The following is a 12,803-nucleotide window of genomic DNA, read 5'->3' as shown; positions in this document are numbered from 1 at the left end:
TTGTGGAGAAAGGTTGTCCTACTCATTAATTGTTCCAAAAATTTGAGACGTTCGTACAAAAATGAGAGGGGGTCAAAATATATTCCAAAGCACCCAAAGGCATGACATGAAGCAATGAATGGAATTAACCAAAGAGAGAGGCAACCTAGAACTAAAAAGAAATTTCTTAAGATGAGACCAATCAACCAATGGAATTGCTTGCCTTCAGAAGTTGTGAGTGCTCCATCACACACAAGCAACACAGTTTCAAGATAATTTGAAATCTTTACAGTCTAATACTAACTCTTAAATGCTGAAAATGCAAGATCAAAATATATAAACATAGAAACAGCACCACCACCCTATTTCGAAGCAATAATATCAATTCTTCTAATTAGAATATTTATTTAAAAAGACATAAGAACTCTAACAAGAAACTCCTGCTCTGTATTAACATTTTTAAAAAACCTTCCCTGGCCTAATCCTCTCATGAAAATGAGAGATTTAATGTAGAAATAAGCAAGAATTTTATGACAATTGGAACAATCAACCAATGGAACAGAAGTGACCTTCAGACATTGTGGGACCTTCATCACTGGAGGCTTTCAAGAAGAGACTGGACTGTGATTTGTCAGAAATGGTGTTGGGCACTGATGGTGAAACATATTATCACATACATGTGCACAGCCATAATGGAGAGAGCCAAATTGGCTGCCCTCACCCCGCACAGATTCCCTCTGGAGGCCATAAATGACCAGTTTCCCGACTTCTCATGGGCCCAGTATGCTCAGCCCAGGCTCCAAAAGCTTCCCTGGAGCCTTGGGAGCACAAAAACACCTCTGCCCCACTGCTGCAGGCCATCCAGAAACCTAAAATGCCCTCCCAAAGGGGCTACCTTTGATGAATGTTCGGAAACTTCAGGTCGTGCAGAATGCAGCTGCGAGAGCAATCATGGGCTTTCCCAAATATGCCCATGTTACTCCAACACTCCGCAGTCTGCATTGGTTGCCAATCAGTTTACGGTCACAATTCAAAGTGTTGGTTATGACCTATAAAGCCCTTCATGGCACCGGACCAGATTATCTATGAGACTGCCTTCTGCCGCATGAATCCCAGCGACCGGTTAGGTCCCACAGAGTTGGTCGTCTCCGGGTCCCGTCGACTAAACAACACCGTCTGGCGGGACTCAGGGGGAGAGCCTTCTCTGTGGCAGCCCCGACCCTCTGGAATCAGCTCCTCCCGGAGATTAGGACTGCCCCCACCCTCCTTGCCTTTCGTAAACTCCTCAAAACCCATCTTTGTCGTCCCCTTGCCTATGTAGTTTCTGTGCTCAACATGACTGTATGTATGTTTTTATTTACCTGGGGGGGGGGGTGTTTAGATTTTTTATATGTATAATTGCTATTTTAGATTTTAATTATTAGATTTGTCACTATGTACCTTTTTTATCATTGTTGTGAGCCGCCCCAAGTCTACGGAGAGGGGCGGCATACAAATCTAATAAATACAAATACAAATACATTATGTTTGCCACTCAAGGAGAATCAGCCTGACCACTAGGGTCATAAATGACATAATGGTGACCCTAAAGTCACCATACAAGTTTACTGTGTCTTTGAAATACTTTGCTTTCTTCCTTTTTCCAGCTTGGTGTTGGCTTTGAGTTTTCTCAGGGAGAGAGAAGAGTTTATCCTTCCTTCTTCCGGATTAACCCCAAGGAATTTCCTCAGTATGTGGGTTTAGTCCAGCTGCTCCTGTATTTCCAGTGGAATTGGGTTGGGCTTCTGGCCCCTGAAGATGACAATGGGGAACATTTCATTTCAGCTCTAATACCAATGCTGAAGGAGGAGGAGATCTGCCTGGCCTTCACTGAAAGGTTGAAATCAAATAATTTAAAAATGGCATCCAGTAAATTATTTCGCATTTTCAAAAAATGGTCTAAAACTGAAGTGTTTATTTTCTTTGGAGACTCCACTGTTGTTAGCAGTCTACAAGCGACATTGGGTTATTTTGAAAACTTCAAAAAGATATCATTTAGGAAAGTATGGATCTTTACTTCACATTGGAAACTTAGTATGCAAGAATCTGAAGGTGCATTGCAATTTTTGAAGCCTCTGCATGGAGCCTTGCATTTCAGGGACCACACTGGGGATGTCTCAGAATTCAGCCGCTTCCTCCTGTCTTTAGACCCCTTGAACCCCCAAGGAGACGTCTTTCTCCCTCCATGGTGGGAAGATGTCTTTGACTGCAAGATCCATAAATCCGGAATGATCCCTCAAAAGGGGGGAAAACAATGTACTGGAAAGGAGGATGTGCAGAATCTGCCCAGTTACACTTTTGAAACAAGAATGACAGGTGAAAGTTACAATATCTACAATGCTATTTATGCTCTGGCACATGCTTTACACGACATGTATGGATCCAGAGTTCGACCAAACATAATGATGCTTGGAAAGAGGATCTCAAATATCCAGTCATGGCAGGTAATTGCTATGGTTTGTTACTCAGTCCACAGATGCTTAAAGAGGAACCACCCCACTTGACTTTCTTCAATTACTAATTCAATGTCTGCTCATTCCCATATCAATCCATCTCAAAAGATCTTAAAACAACAATTTTTTAAAAAAATAAGAAGAAAATTTTATTGAAAGAGGGTAGATGGTGAAAAGAGAAACCAAACCAGTGGTCCATAAATTTAATTGAGGAAAGACCTTTATAATGTCCTGAATAGACTTCAACAGTTAACCAAATTTCATGTGTTGACCATTCCAAGATAGAGATGTCAGCCCAAAGCAGGATAGTAATCTGGGTGTGATTGTGCAACACATTTCAGCAGGTGAGTTGGAATCTTTGTGGGCATAAATGTAGAACAACCTCAGTTTTGCTCAGAATATGCCCTGAATCCAACTTGTAAGAATACACTCAATATATTTTAACCTTGGTTTATGTTTCTATGGCTTAATATTGTGTGCCCCTACCCTGTTTGCTTAGTTTACCATTTGTTGCCCTACTCAACTTGCTGTGTGAAAATAGCTTTTTAAAAATAATGGATGGCAACTAACCAAGTCAAGAAGCAACCTAGAACTAAGGAGAAATTTCATAATGCAAATATTCAGGGCAAAGGCTTGCCTTGAGTAGTTGTGGCTGCCCCATCGCTGGAGGCATCTAAGAAGAGACACGACAGCCACTTCTGTGATTGGGCAGGGGTTGGACTAGAAGACCTCTGATATTCTATATTTCCATGTTAACCACAGCACACAGCAAGACTCATAGAGGTCCTAATGAGCCTCCTGGTTTGAAATTCATCAGAATTTGCTTCATCAAAGGCTAAAACGTTGGACGTCTCTGAATATTGATGTGACAAACAATTCAGATGCTTCATTCCACATGTTCCAGTTGGTCAAACCTAATTCCTGCATTCTCAACCCTGATAAGAAGGAGTGGCTATGGGTTTTGCTTCTCAAGGACAATTCCATCTATCCATCCATTACCCTGGGGGGGATTATTAACCCCCTTAGAGAGGGTCCGCAACTTGGGCATCCTCCTCAATCCACAGCTTACATTGAAGAACCATCTTTCAGCTGTGGCGAGGGGGGCGTTTGCCCAGGTTCGCCTGGTGCAACAGTTGCAGCCCTATTTGGACCAGGAGTCACTGCTCACAGTCACTCATGCCCTCATCACCTCGAGGTTCGACTACTGTAACGCTCTCTACATGGGGCTACCTTAGAAACAACCTAGAACTAAGGAGAAAGTTCATAATGCAAAGAATCAGGGCAATGGCTTCCCTTTAGAAGTTGTCGCTACCCCATCACTGGAGGCATCTAAGAAGAGATAGGACAGTCACTTCTCTGATTGAGCAGGTATTGGACTAGAAGACCTCTGATATTCTATATTTCTATGTCAACCACAACACACAGCAAGTCTGAGAGGTCCTAAAGGCTCCTGGCTTGAATTCATCAGAATTTTCTGCCTCAAAGGCTAAAACGTTGGACCTCTCTGAATAGTGAAGTAATGAAGCAGGTCATATGCTTCATTCCACATGGCCAAACCAAATTCCTGCATTCTGTTGCCTTTGACTATGAACTAGGCAAAGTCAGTGGAATTTTCCAAAGTTATGATAGAAATCATTTATTCATTTTGAAAATTACTTTGTCAATAAACAAGACCGCAGGCCAAAGTAACTATTACAAACTGCAGGTAGCCAAGTATCACAAGAGGGAAAACCCTAGAATTAAATTTGGGATCTGGAACAAAAAAAATGTGTGCCTTTTATTTTGATAAAACTGGAGTTGGAATAGGCGAAATATTTATACACTCTGAAGAGAAATCAGAGTATTTAGATTTGTTTGACTTAGAAGAAATATCTAAATTCAATAGAGAGATGTTAGATAAAGAAATAACAGCAAATGAATTTGAAAGAACAATTAAGAAATAGGGAAACAATAAAACGTCAGGATCAGATAGGATACCAGCTGAATGCTACAAAGAGATATATAATATATTGAAGGATTTGATGCTAACTACATATAATGAAGTTTTAGAATTAGGCAAATTGTCTGAAACATGGACTGAGTCATTGATAACATTGATTCCAAAAGATACTAAGGAAAGACAAAAAAATTCTAGTTACAACCCATCTCCTTGTTAAATGCTGACTATAAAATATTTACTACTATTATGACAGATAGATTAAAGCCAGTTTTAAACAATTGGATTCACTTAGATCAAAACGGATTTTTGCCAGGCAGACATATTTTTTATTTTTTTTACTTTTTTATTTTTTTATTTATTGATTTTTTAAAGATATGAACACACACACAACATACAACAAGTGCTCTGTGATTGATGCCCACCACCAGACAAACCTTGCCACCAAATTTGGGGGTATTTTTTATATGTGCCATTTTAACACAAGAGCAAAATATCTGTTTGCATATTACAAAGTGATTCCAGGCAGACATATTTAAAATAACACAAGGATAATTTTAAACAGTTTAGAATTTTATGAGACCCACCTAGGGAAAGCTGTGACATTCATGTTCGAAGATGCCCAGAAGGCGTTTGACAATTTAAATTGGGAATTTTTATTTGAATTATTAATACAGATGAGATTCAGAGAAAAATATATTAGAATGATAAAGACAATATATACCAAACAATGGGCAAACATTATATTAAATGGGAATATAACAGAAAATTTTCAAATTTTTAAAGGAGTGCACCAAGGATGTCTTTTATCCCCACAGCTTTTCAGCTTTGCCGTAGAAGTATTATTAAGAAAAAATCAGGAAAATAAAGAAGTGATAGGATTAAAGACCAAAGGACAAGAATTTAAAATACAAGTTTTCACCGATGACTTAGTCTTTATTATTGAGGATCCATTAGAGTCAGTTAAAAATTATTAGAAGAAATAAATAGATTTGGACAACTAGCAGGGTTTAAAAATAATAAAAAAACCCTAAAATTATCACAAAAAACATGAGAGATAAACAGAACAAATATCTAGCAGCTAAATTAGAAATTCAAATTGTCAATAAGGTTAAATATTTACAAGGAGGCACTTGTGCACCCCCTCCTCAAGAAGCCTTCCCTGGACCCACCCATACTTAACAACTATTGTCCAGTCTAATGACTCTAGGCCTGGCGACATAAATGTGTTTTCAAATTCTTATGGAAGGCAAGGAAGGCGGGGGCAGTGTGTATCTCTGAAGGAAGTTGATTCCAGAGGGCCGGGTCTCCAGCCGGCATTGTCTGGCTGATGGGACCCTGAGGAGACCAACTCTGTGGGACCTAACCGGACGCTGGGTTTCATGCAGCAGAAGGCGGTCTCGGAGATAATCTGGTCCTATGTCATATAGGGCTTTATAGGTCATAACCAACATTTTGAATTGTGTCCGGAAACCAATCGGCAGCCAATGCAGTCCGCGGAGTTATGGTGAGATATGGGCATATTTTGGAAGGCCCCAAACCACTGGCACATGGTTGCATTTTGGACAATTTGAAATTTCCGAACACTCTTCAAACATAGCCCCATGTAGAGAGCATTGCAATAGTCGAGTCTCAAGATGATAAGGGCATGAGTGGCTGTAAGCAAAGACTCCCTGTCCAATAGGGCCACAACTGTGGACCAGGCGAACCTGGGCAAATGCCCCCCTTGCCACAGCCAAAGGATGGTGTTCTAAAGTTAGCTGTGGATCAATGAGTCTGCCCAAGTTGTGGACCTTCTCTGAGGGGGTCAATATCCCCCCCCAGGTGATGGACGGATAGATGGACATGTCCTTGGGAGGCAGTACCCACAGCCACTCCATCTTGTCTGGATGGAGCTTGAGCTTGTTGTCACCCATCCAGACCCTGACAGCCTCCAGACACTGGCACATTACTACCACTGCTTCACTGACTGGACATGGGAGTGGACATGGCATGGAAATGTACAGCTGAGTATCATCAGTGTGCTGGTGGTAACATACCTCATACTCCTGGATGATCTCACCCAGCGCTTTTATGTAGATATTAAACAGCAGGGGGGAGCGGATCGTAGTTGGCAACAAGTTATGATAGAAGCCATGATATCCAATAGCCCAGCCTAATCATCCCTGATTGCTCCTAGCTTCAGAAACACAATAGACCCATCAGCAAGCCCCAAGATACTTAACCTCACTGACCTTAACAAAGAAACAACGCTTAATACCTACTGTCTAACAGCATTCTACTTCAACCCTACATACTGGCAAACACTATTTTATTAAAAAGAATGCCAAACAAAAAATAAAAAATGCCACCCACCCCCCAAATGGGTGATGATTTCACCAACACTGATGATTTATGCTACAAATGCATCAAATCCACCATTCATAAAGAAGAATGCACTAAATGACAAATGTGCCATAATTACAACCAAAATACCTGCCTGGAAATTAGCAAAAATGTCACCAACTTCCTACAAAAAATCTTCCTCATTTCTACATTTCTGCCCTTCATGTTTAACTAAAATGAATGACCAAATCACCATGTCAATAAAATTTCAAAACCTCGAAACAACCATAGCCTCACAAAAAGTCCTCATAGATTCCATAGAATCACACATTGAAGAACGCTTGCAAGCCTACATTGAAGAACACTTGCAAGCATGCTTCACATCTTTGGATAACAAAGTCACAGCACAATCAAAAGGAAACCCAATTCATCTAAACCATACTCCAACTCAGCAACAACAATCACCACCTCAACCATATGCCCATCAACTGCCACCTCCACCATATGTTCAGTCACAACATCCACTACCTCAACTATCCTCTAACCATCCTAATGAATTTCCCTACTCATCAGAGACACCCTGGAACATGAACAAAAACAGAATAATGCCATTGTATTTGGGCACGAAGTCACTAAAGAACCTGATATAGACCAAATTCGAAAAATCATTGCATCCAATTTTCCAGCTGATTAAATCATTGAAGTGACCAGAGATGGCCCAGAATACAAATATAGAGATGGTTCAGTAGCCCCCAAATTCTGCAGAGTGGTTCTCACAAATGAACTTAGCAAACACAAATTCATTAAGACCATAAACTCATTAAACAGAGATGACGCAAACCCTAAAACACTTCACTCTAGACCAGACTTATCAATCTTACAATGTATCCAATCCCGTGAATTATGAGCAGATCTAAAAAAATGTCAAGACCAAGGCCAAACTGATCTTTATATTGACTACCATGCCGGCTGCATCAAAACCAAGTTATGCAATCCACCAACCAACCCCCAAACCATCATCAACCAAAACCACCCCAACCTCCAATCTACCCTCAACCAAGATCAACCCCTCATTAACCACTACCTTCAAACCACCATCGCCCAAAACCAACCTAACTTCCAATCCATCACTAGCTCTCAATAAATCAAGACTACATATGCACGCCCCTTACTTCCTCAACAATATCCATTTCTAATCTCAAAAGTAAACTGATGATCTCAAGAAGCATCGTTAATAAAATACCTGAACTCCTTCTCTTACTACAAACTGCTAAATTCAACATCATATTTATCTGTGAAACATGGTTAAATGAATCCCTCCCAGACTCCGTTATCACAGTAAATGACTATCAAGTTTACCGTTCTGACCGCGAATCCCGCAGAGGAGGTGGTGTTGCAATCTTCTTAATGATAGAAAAGCCAACTATAACTTCAAAAAGGCCAATTACAACCTCATCGAAGCCTACCTCTCACCTCTCGAATGGCACACAATTTTCTCTGACTGCATCACTACTGAAGACTACTACAATATGTTTTTACTTGAAATCCAAAGAGTCATCAAATTATACATACCATTAATATACACAAAAACTAAGAAAAACAAGTTACCCATAAAAATAAGAAAGCTCCAAACCAAAAAAAACAATTCTTTGGCGCAAAAATAAAGCAGGCCATGTTTCAAATTTTAAAAGCCGCTATAAAAATTTGTGTCACCAATTAAAGACTGAATGTATCAATTAGTACATCATCCAAGAAGAAAACCTTCTATGGACAAAGTCTCCTCGTGCCTTCTACAACTTTGTTAACAATAAACTCAAAGACTCTAGACCCATCCCACCCCTTAAAGGACCAAACAACATAGACCATAATGATGAATCAGTCAAAGCCAACCTCTTTAACACCTTCTTCAGCTCAGTCTTTGTTAACAACAATGGCTCATGCCCAATATTTCCTAACCACACCACAAATAACCTCAATGATCTTACACAAATTGATTTTACAGGAGATAACGTTTGAAAGGCATTACACAAACTAAAACCATCTTTATCTATTGGACAAGATGAACTATGTGCATACTTCTTTAAAAAGCTCTCCTCCACCTTGGCTGAACCTCTGAGTATAATTTTTAATAAATCTTTCAGTATTAGCTGCCTAACCACACTATGGTCACTTGCCACAGTCATTCCTATCTTCAAAAAAGAAGATCCAAGCAACGTTGAAAATTACAGACCTATTTCTTTGTGTTGTGTCAGCTGCAAAGTTATGGAATCAATCATAAACCAATCCATTACACTCTACCTTGAAGGTAATAACCTACTTTCCAATAAACAATTTGGTTTCAGAAAAAAATTATCCTGTAATCTACAACTCTTACACTGTAAAAACATTTGGACCACTCAACTTGACCAAGGTAATCCAATTGATGCAATCTATATCGACTTTTGCAAAGCCTTTGACTCAGTTGTCCATGACAAACTTCTTCTGAAATTAAATCCTATGGCATCTCTGGACTACTACTCAATTGGTTAACAGCATTCCTATCTAACAGACAACAAGTGGTCAAAGTAGGAAGTGCCACTTCTCTTCCTGCTCTTGTTAACAGTGGTGTCCCTCAAGGTAGTGTTTTAGGACCAACACTATTCATACTATACATAAATGAACTTTGTGATTGCATCACTAGGAATTGTGTTCTCTTTGCAGATGATGTCAAACTATTTAATACCACCGACAATACTGCTACCCTTCAAAAAGACCTTGACCACGTAGCAGAATGGTCTAAAACCTGGCAACTTCAAATCTCCACCACTAAATGCTCTGTCTTACACATTGGTAAAAAGAATCAGAATACAGTGATCCCTCGAGTTTCGCGATCTCGAGTTTCGCGAAACGCCATATCGCGAGTTTTCAACCCGGAAGTAAACTCCACCATCTGCGCATGCGTGCCCTTCCACGCATGCGTAGATGGTGGAGTTTCCCCGCCGGGCAGAGGCTTCCCTGGGTCTTCCCCCTCTTGCCCTGGTAAGACAGCATCGGCACGAGCAACGGCGTGGGCGGGCGGGCGGCACGCGCGCGGGAAACCCCACGTCCGCCTCCCAGCTGGGAAGCGGAGCCAGCAACAGCGTGGGCGGGCGGGCGGTGCGCGCGAGCCTGGGGACACCCTAACTCTGCTTCCCAGCGCGCGCGCGTTGCTGGGGAAAGCGCGCGCGCTTGGGGACTCCCTAGGTCCGCTCCCCAGCTGGGGAGGGAGTCCCCACCGCGCGCGCGTTGCTGGGGAAAGCGCGCGCGCTTGGGGACTCCCTAGGTCCGCTCCCCAGCTGGGGAGGGAGTCCCCACCCCGCGCGCGTTGCTGCGGAATGCGCGCGCGCTTGGGGACTCCCTAGGTCCGCTCCCCAGCTGGGGAGGGAGTCCCCACCCCGCGCGCGTTGCTGGGGAAAGCGCGCGCGCTTGGGGACTCCCTAGGTCCGCTCCCCAGCTGGGGAGGGAGTCCCCACCCCGCGCGCGTTGCTGGGGAATGCGCGCGCGCTTGGGGACTCCCTAGGTCCGCTCCCCAGCTGGGGAGGGAGTCCCCACCCCGCGCGCGTTGCTGGGGAAAGCGCGCGCGCTTGGGGACTCCCTAGGTCCGCTCCCCAGCTGGGGAGGGAGTCCCCACCCCGCGCGCGTTGCTGGGGAATGCGCGCGCGCTTGGGGACTCCCTAGGTCCGCTCCCCAGCTGGGGAGGGAGTCCCCACCCCGCGCGCGTTGCTGCGGAATGCGCGCGCGCTTGGGGACTCCCTAGGTCCGCTCCCCAGCTGGGGAGGGAGTCCCCACCCCGCGCGCGTTGCTGGGGAAAGCGCGCGCGCTTGGGGACTCCCTAGGTCCGCTCCCCAGCTGGGGAGGGAGTCCCCACCCCGCGCGCGTTGCTGCGGAATGCGCGCGCGCTTGGGGACTCCCTAGGTCCGCTCCCCAGCTGGGGAGGGAGTCCCCACCCCGCGCGCGTTGCTGGGGAAAGCGCGCGCGCTTGGGGACTCCCTAGGTCCGCTCCCCAGCTGGGGAGCGGACCTAGGGAGTCCCCAAGCGCGCGCGCTTTCCCCAGCAACGCGCCACCCCAGGCGCGAGCAACGGGGTGGGCGGGCGAAGGGCGGCCGGCAGTGGAAGCAAAAACACCATCTGCGCACGCGCAGATGGTGTTTTTACTTCCGCACCGCTACTTCGCGAAAAATCGATCTTCGCGAGGGGTCCTGGAACGGAACCCTCGCGATGATCGAGGGATCACTGTACTAAATATAAACTTGGAGGAATTGAAGTTATTGATAACCCTCAATCTGTCAAAGACCTTGGAGTACTCATATCCAATGACCTAAGTCCTAGAGCCCACTGCAACAATATTGCCAAAAAGGCTTTAAGAGTTGTAAACCTAATCTGTCACAGCTTCTTCTCTGGTAATTTTGAACTGCTAACAAGAGCTTACAAAACATTTGTCAGACCAATCCTAGAACACAGCTTACCTGTATGGAACCCACATTGCATATCTGACATCAACACAATTGAGAGAGTCCAGAAATATTTCACTCTTCTCACAACAAAATACCTTACTCCGTCAGACTTGAAATTCTTGGTTTAGACAATTTACAACTCCGTCGTCTCCGTTCCGACTTAATTATAGTTCATAAAATCATATACCAAAATGTCCTACCTGTTAACAACTACTTCACCTTCAACCGCAACAACACACAAGCACAAAATCGATTTAAACTAAATGTCAACTGCTCCAAACATGACTGCAAAAAATACGACTTCAGCAACAGAGTAATAAACGCCTGGAATGCACTTCCTGATTCTGTGGTTTCTAATCCTAATCCCAAAACCTTTAGCCTTAGACTATCTACAATTGACCTCTCCCCCTTTCTAAGAGGTCTGTAAGGGACGTGCATAACCGCACCACTGTGCCCACTGTCCCTATCCTATTGTCTTCTTTTGTTACTTTTTATCATTACTTATCTAATGTTTTATTTATACAAATTGCCATTCTATAATTGTTTGACAAAATAAATAAGTAAGTAAGTAAGTAAGTAAGTAAGTAAGTAAGTAAACAAACAAACAAACAAACAAACAAACAAATAAATAAAATCTCAGTTACTCCAATTTCTGAAGGTCTCTTTTCTTTCAGATTCTTGCCTATTTGAAGAATGTGCAGTTCAACAACAGTGCTGGAGATGAAGTCTCCTTCTCAGAAGATGGACTGGCATCTGCTCATTTTGATCTTCTCAACTGGGTTTTCCTACCCAATGCATCTTTTGTCCCCATGAAGGTTGGCCAAGTAAATCCTGAGGCTGCTCCAGGCCAGAGTTTCACCATTAAACCTGATGGAATCATGTGGGCCACAAAGGTGAGATTCCAAGAAGTGTTATGAATTCGGGGGAAATAGTCATTATCTTCCTGACATGTAGAACATCTGTCTAGCTTGAAAAATTATCAACCAAGTCAGAAATCATGAGAGTCATTTGTTGAATAAACTGCTTTGCATCTACTCATTTGATGTTTGATTTGTGTCATTCCATAAAGGGTTAGATGTGCTTGAAACACAGGATGCAATTAAAGCAAACAACAGTGATTTCCATGGACCACTGCTAGTCAGTTGTTTCCTGAGGGTTCTTCCTTTTGAAATGCTGTAGTTCAGCCACAAGCCTTCCTCTGCAGGCCAATCCCAGTTGTTATCTCCCACATTCATTGGTGTGCCGTAAATGCCAGTGGGATTTCCTCAGGACATGTTCCTGATTTCTGATAGATGCTGGCAAACTATTTCATTAGAAAAGAATCTGAACATAGAAGTAGGAATAAGGAAGAGAAATAGGAATAGGAAAAAGAATGAATGCAACAGGTTCATTGTTTGGATCATCTTAAATATTTATTTTCACTTTTAGAAGGTGCCCATTGCCAGGTGTGGCATGAAGAGGTGCCATGCAGGAGAGAGGAGAAGAGTTCCAGAGGGCAAGCAGGTTTGCTGCTACCAGTGTGATCCCTGTCCAGAAGGAACCATTTCTAAAGGGACAGGTAGACAAGACTTCAAATGTCAATCTTCCAGGCTCAAGGAA

The sequence above is a fragment of the Erythrolamprus reginae genome, chromosome 1, assembly GCF_031021105.1.
Source record: "Erythrolamprus reginae isolate rEryReg1 chromosome 1, rEryReg1.hap1, whole genome shotgun sequence".
Taxonomy (NCBI): Eukaryota; Metazoa; Chordata; class Lepidosauria; order Squamata; family Dipsadidae; genus Erythrolamprus; species Erythrolamprus reginae.
Note: the sequence above shows the minus strand (reverse complement) of the source record.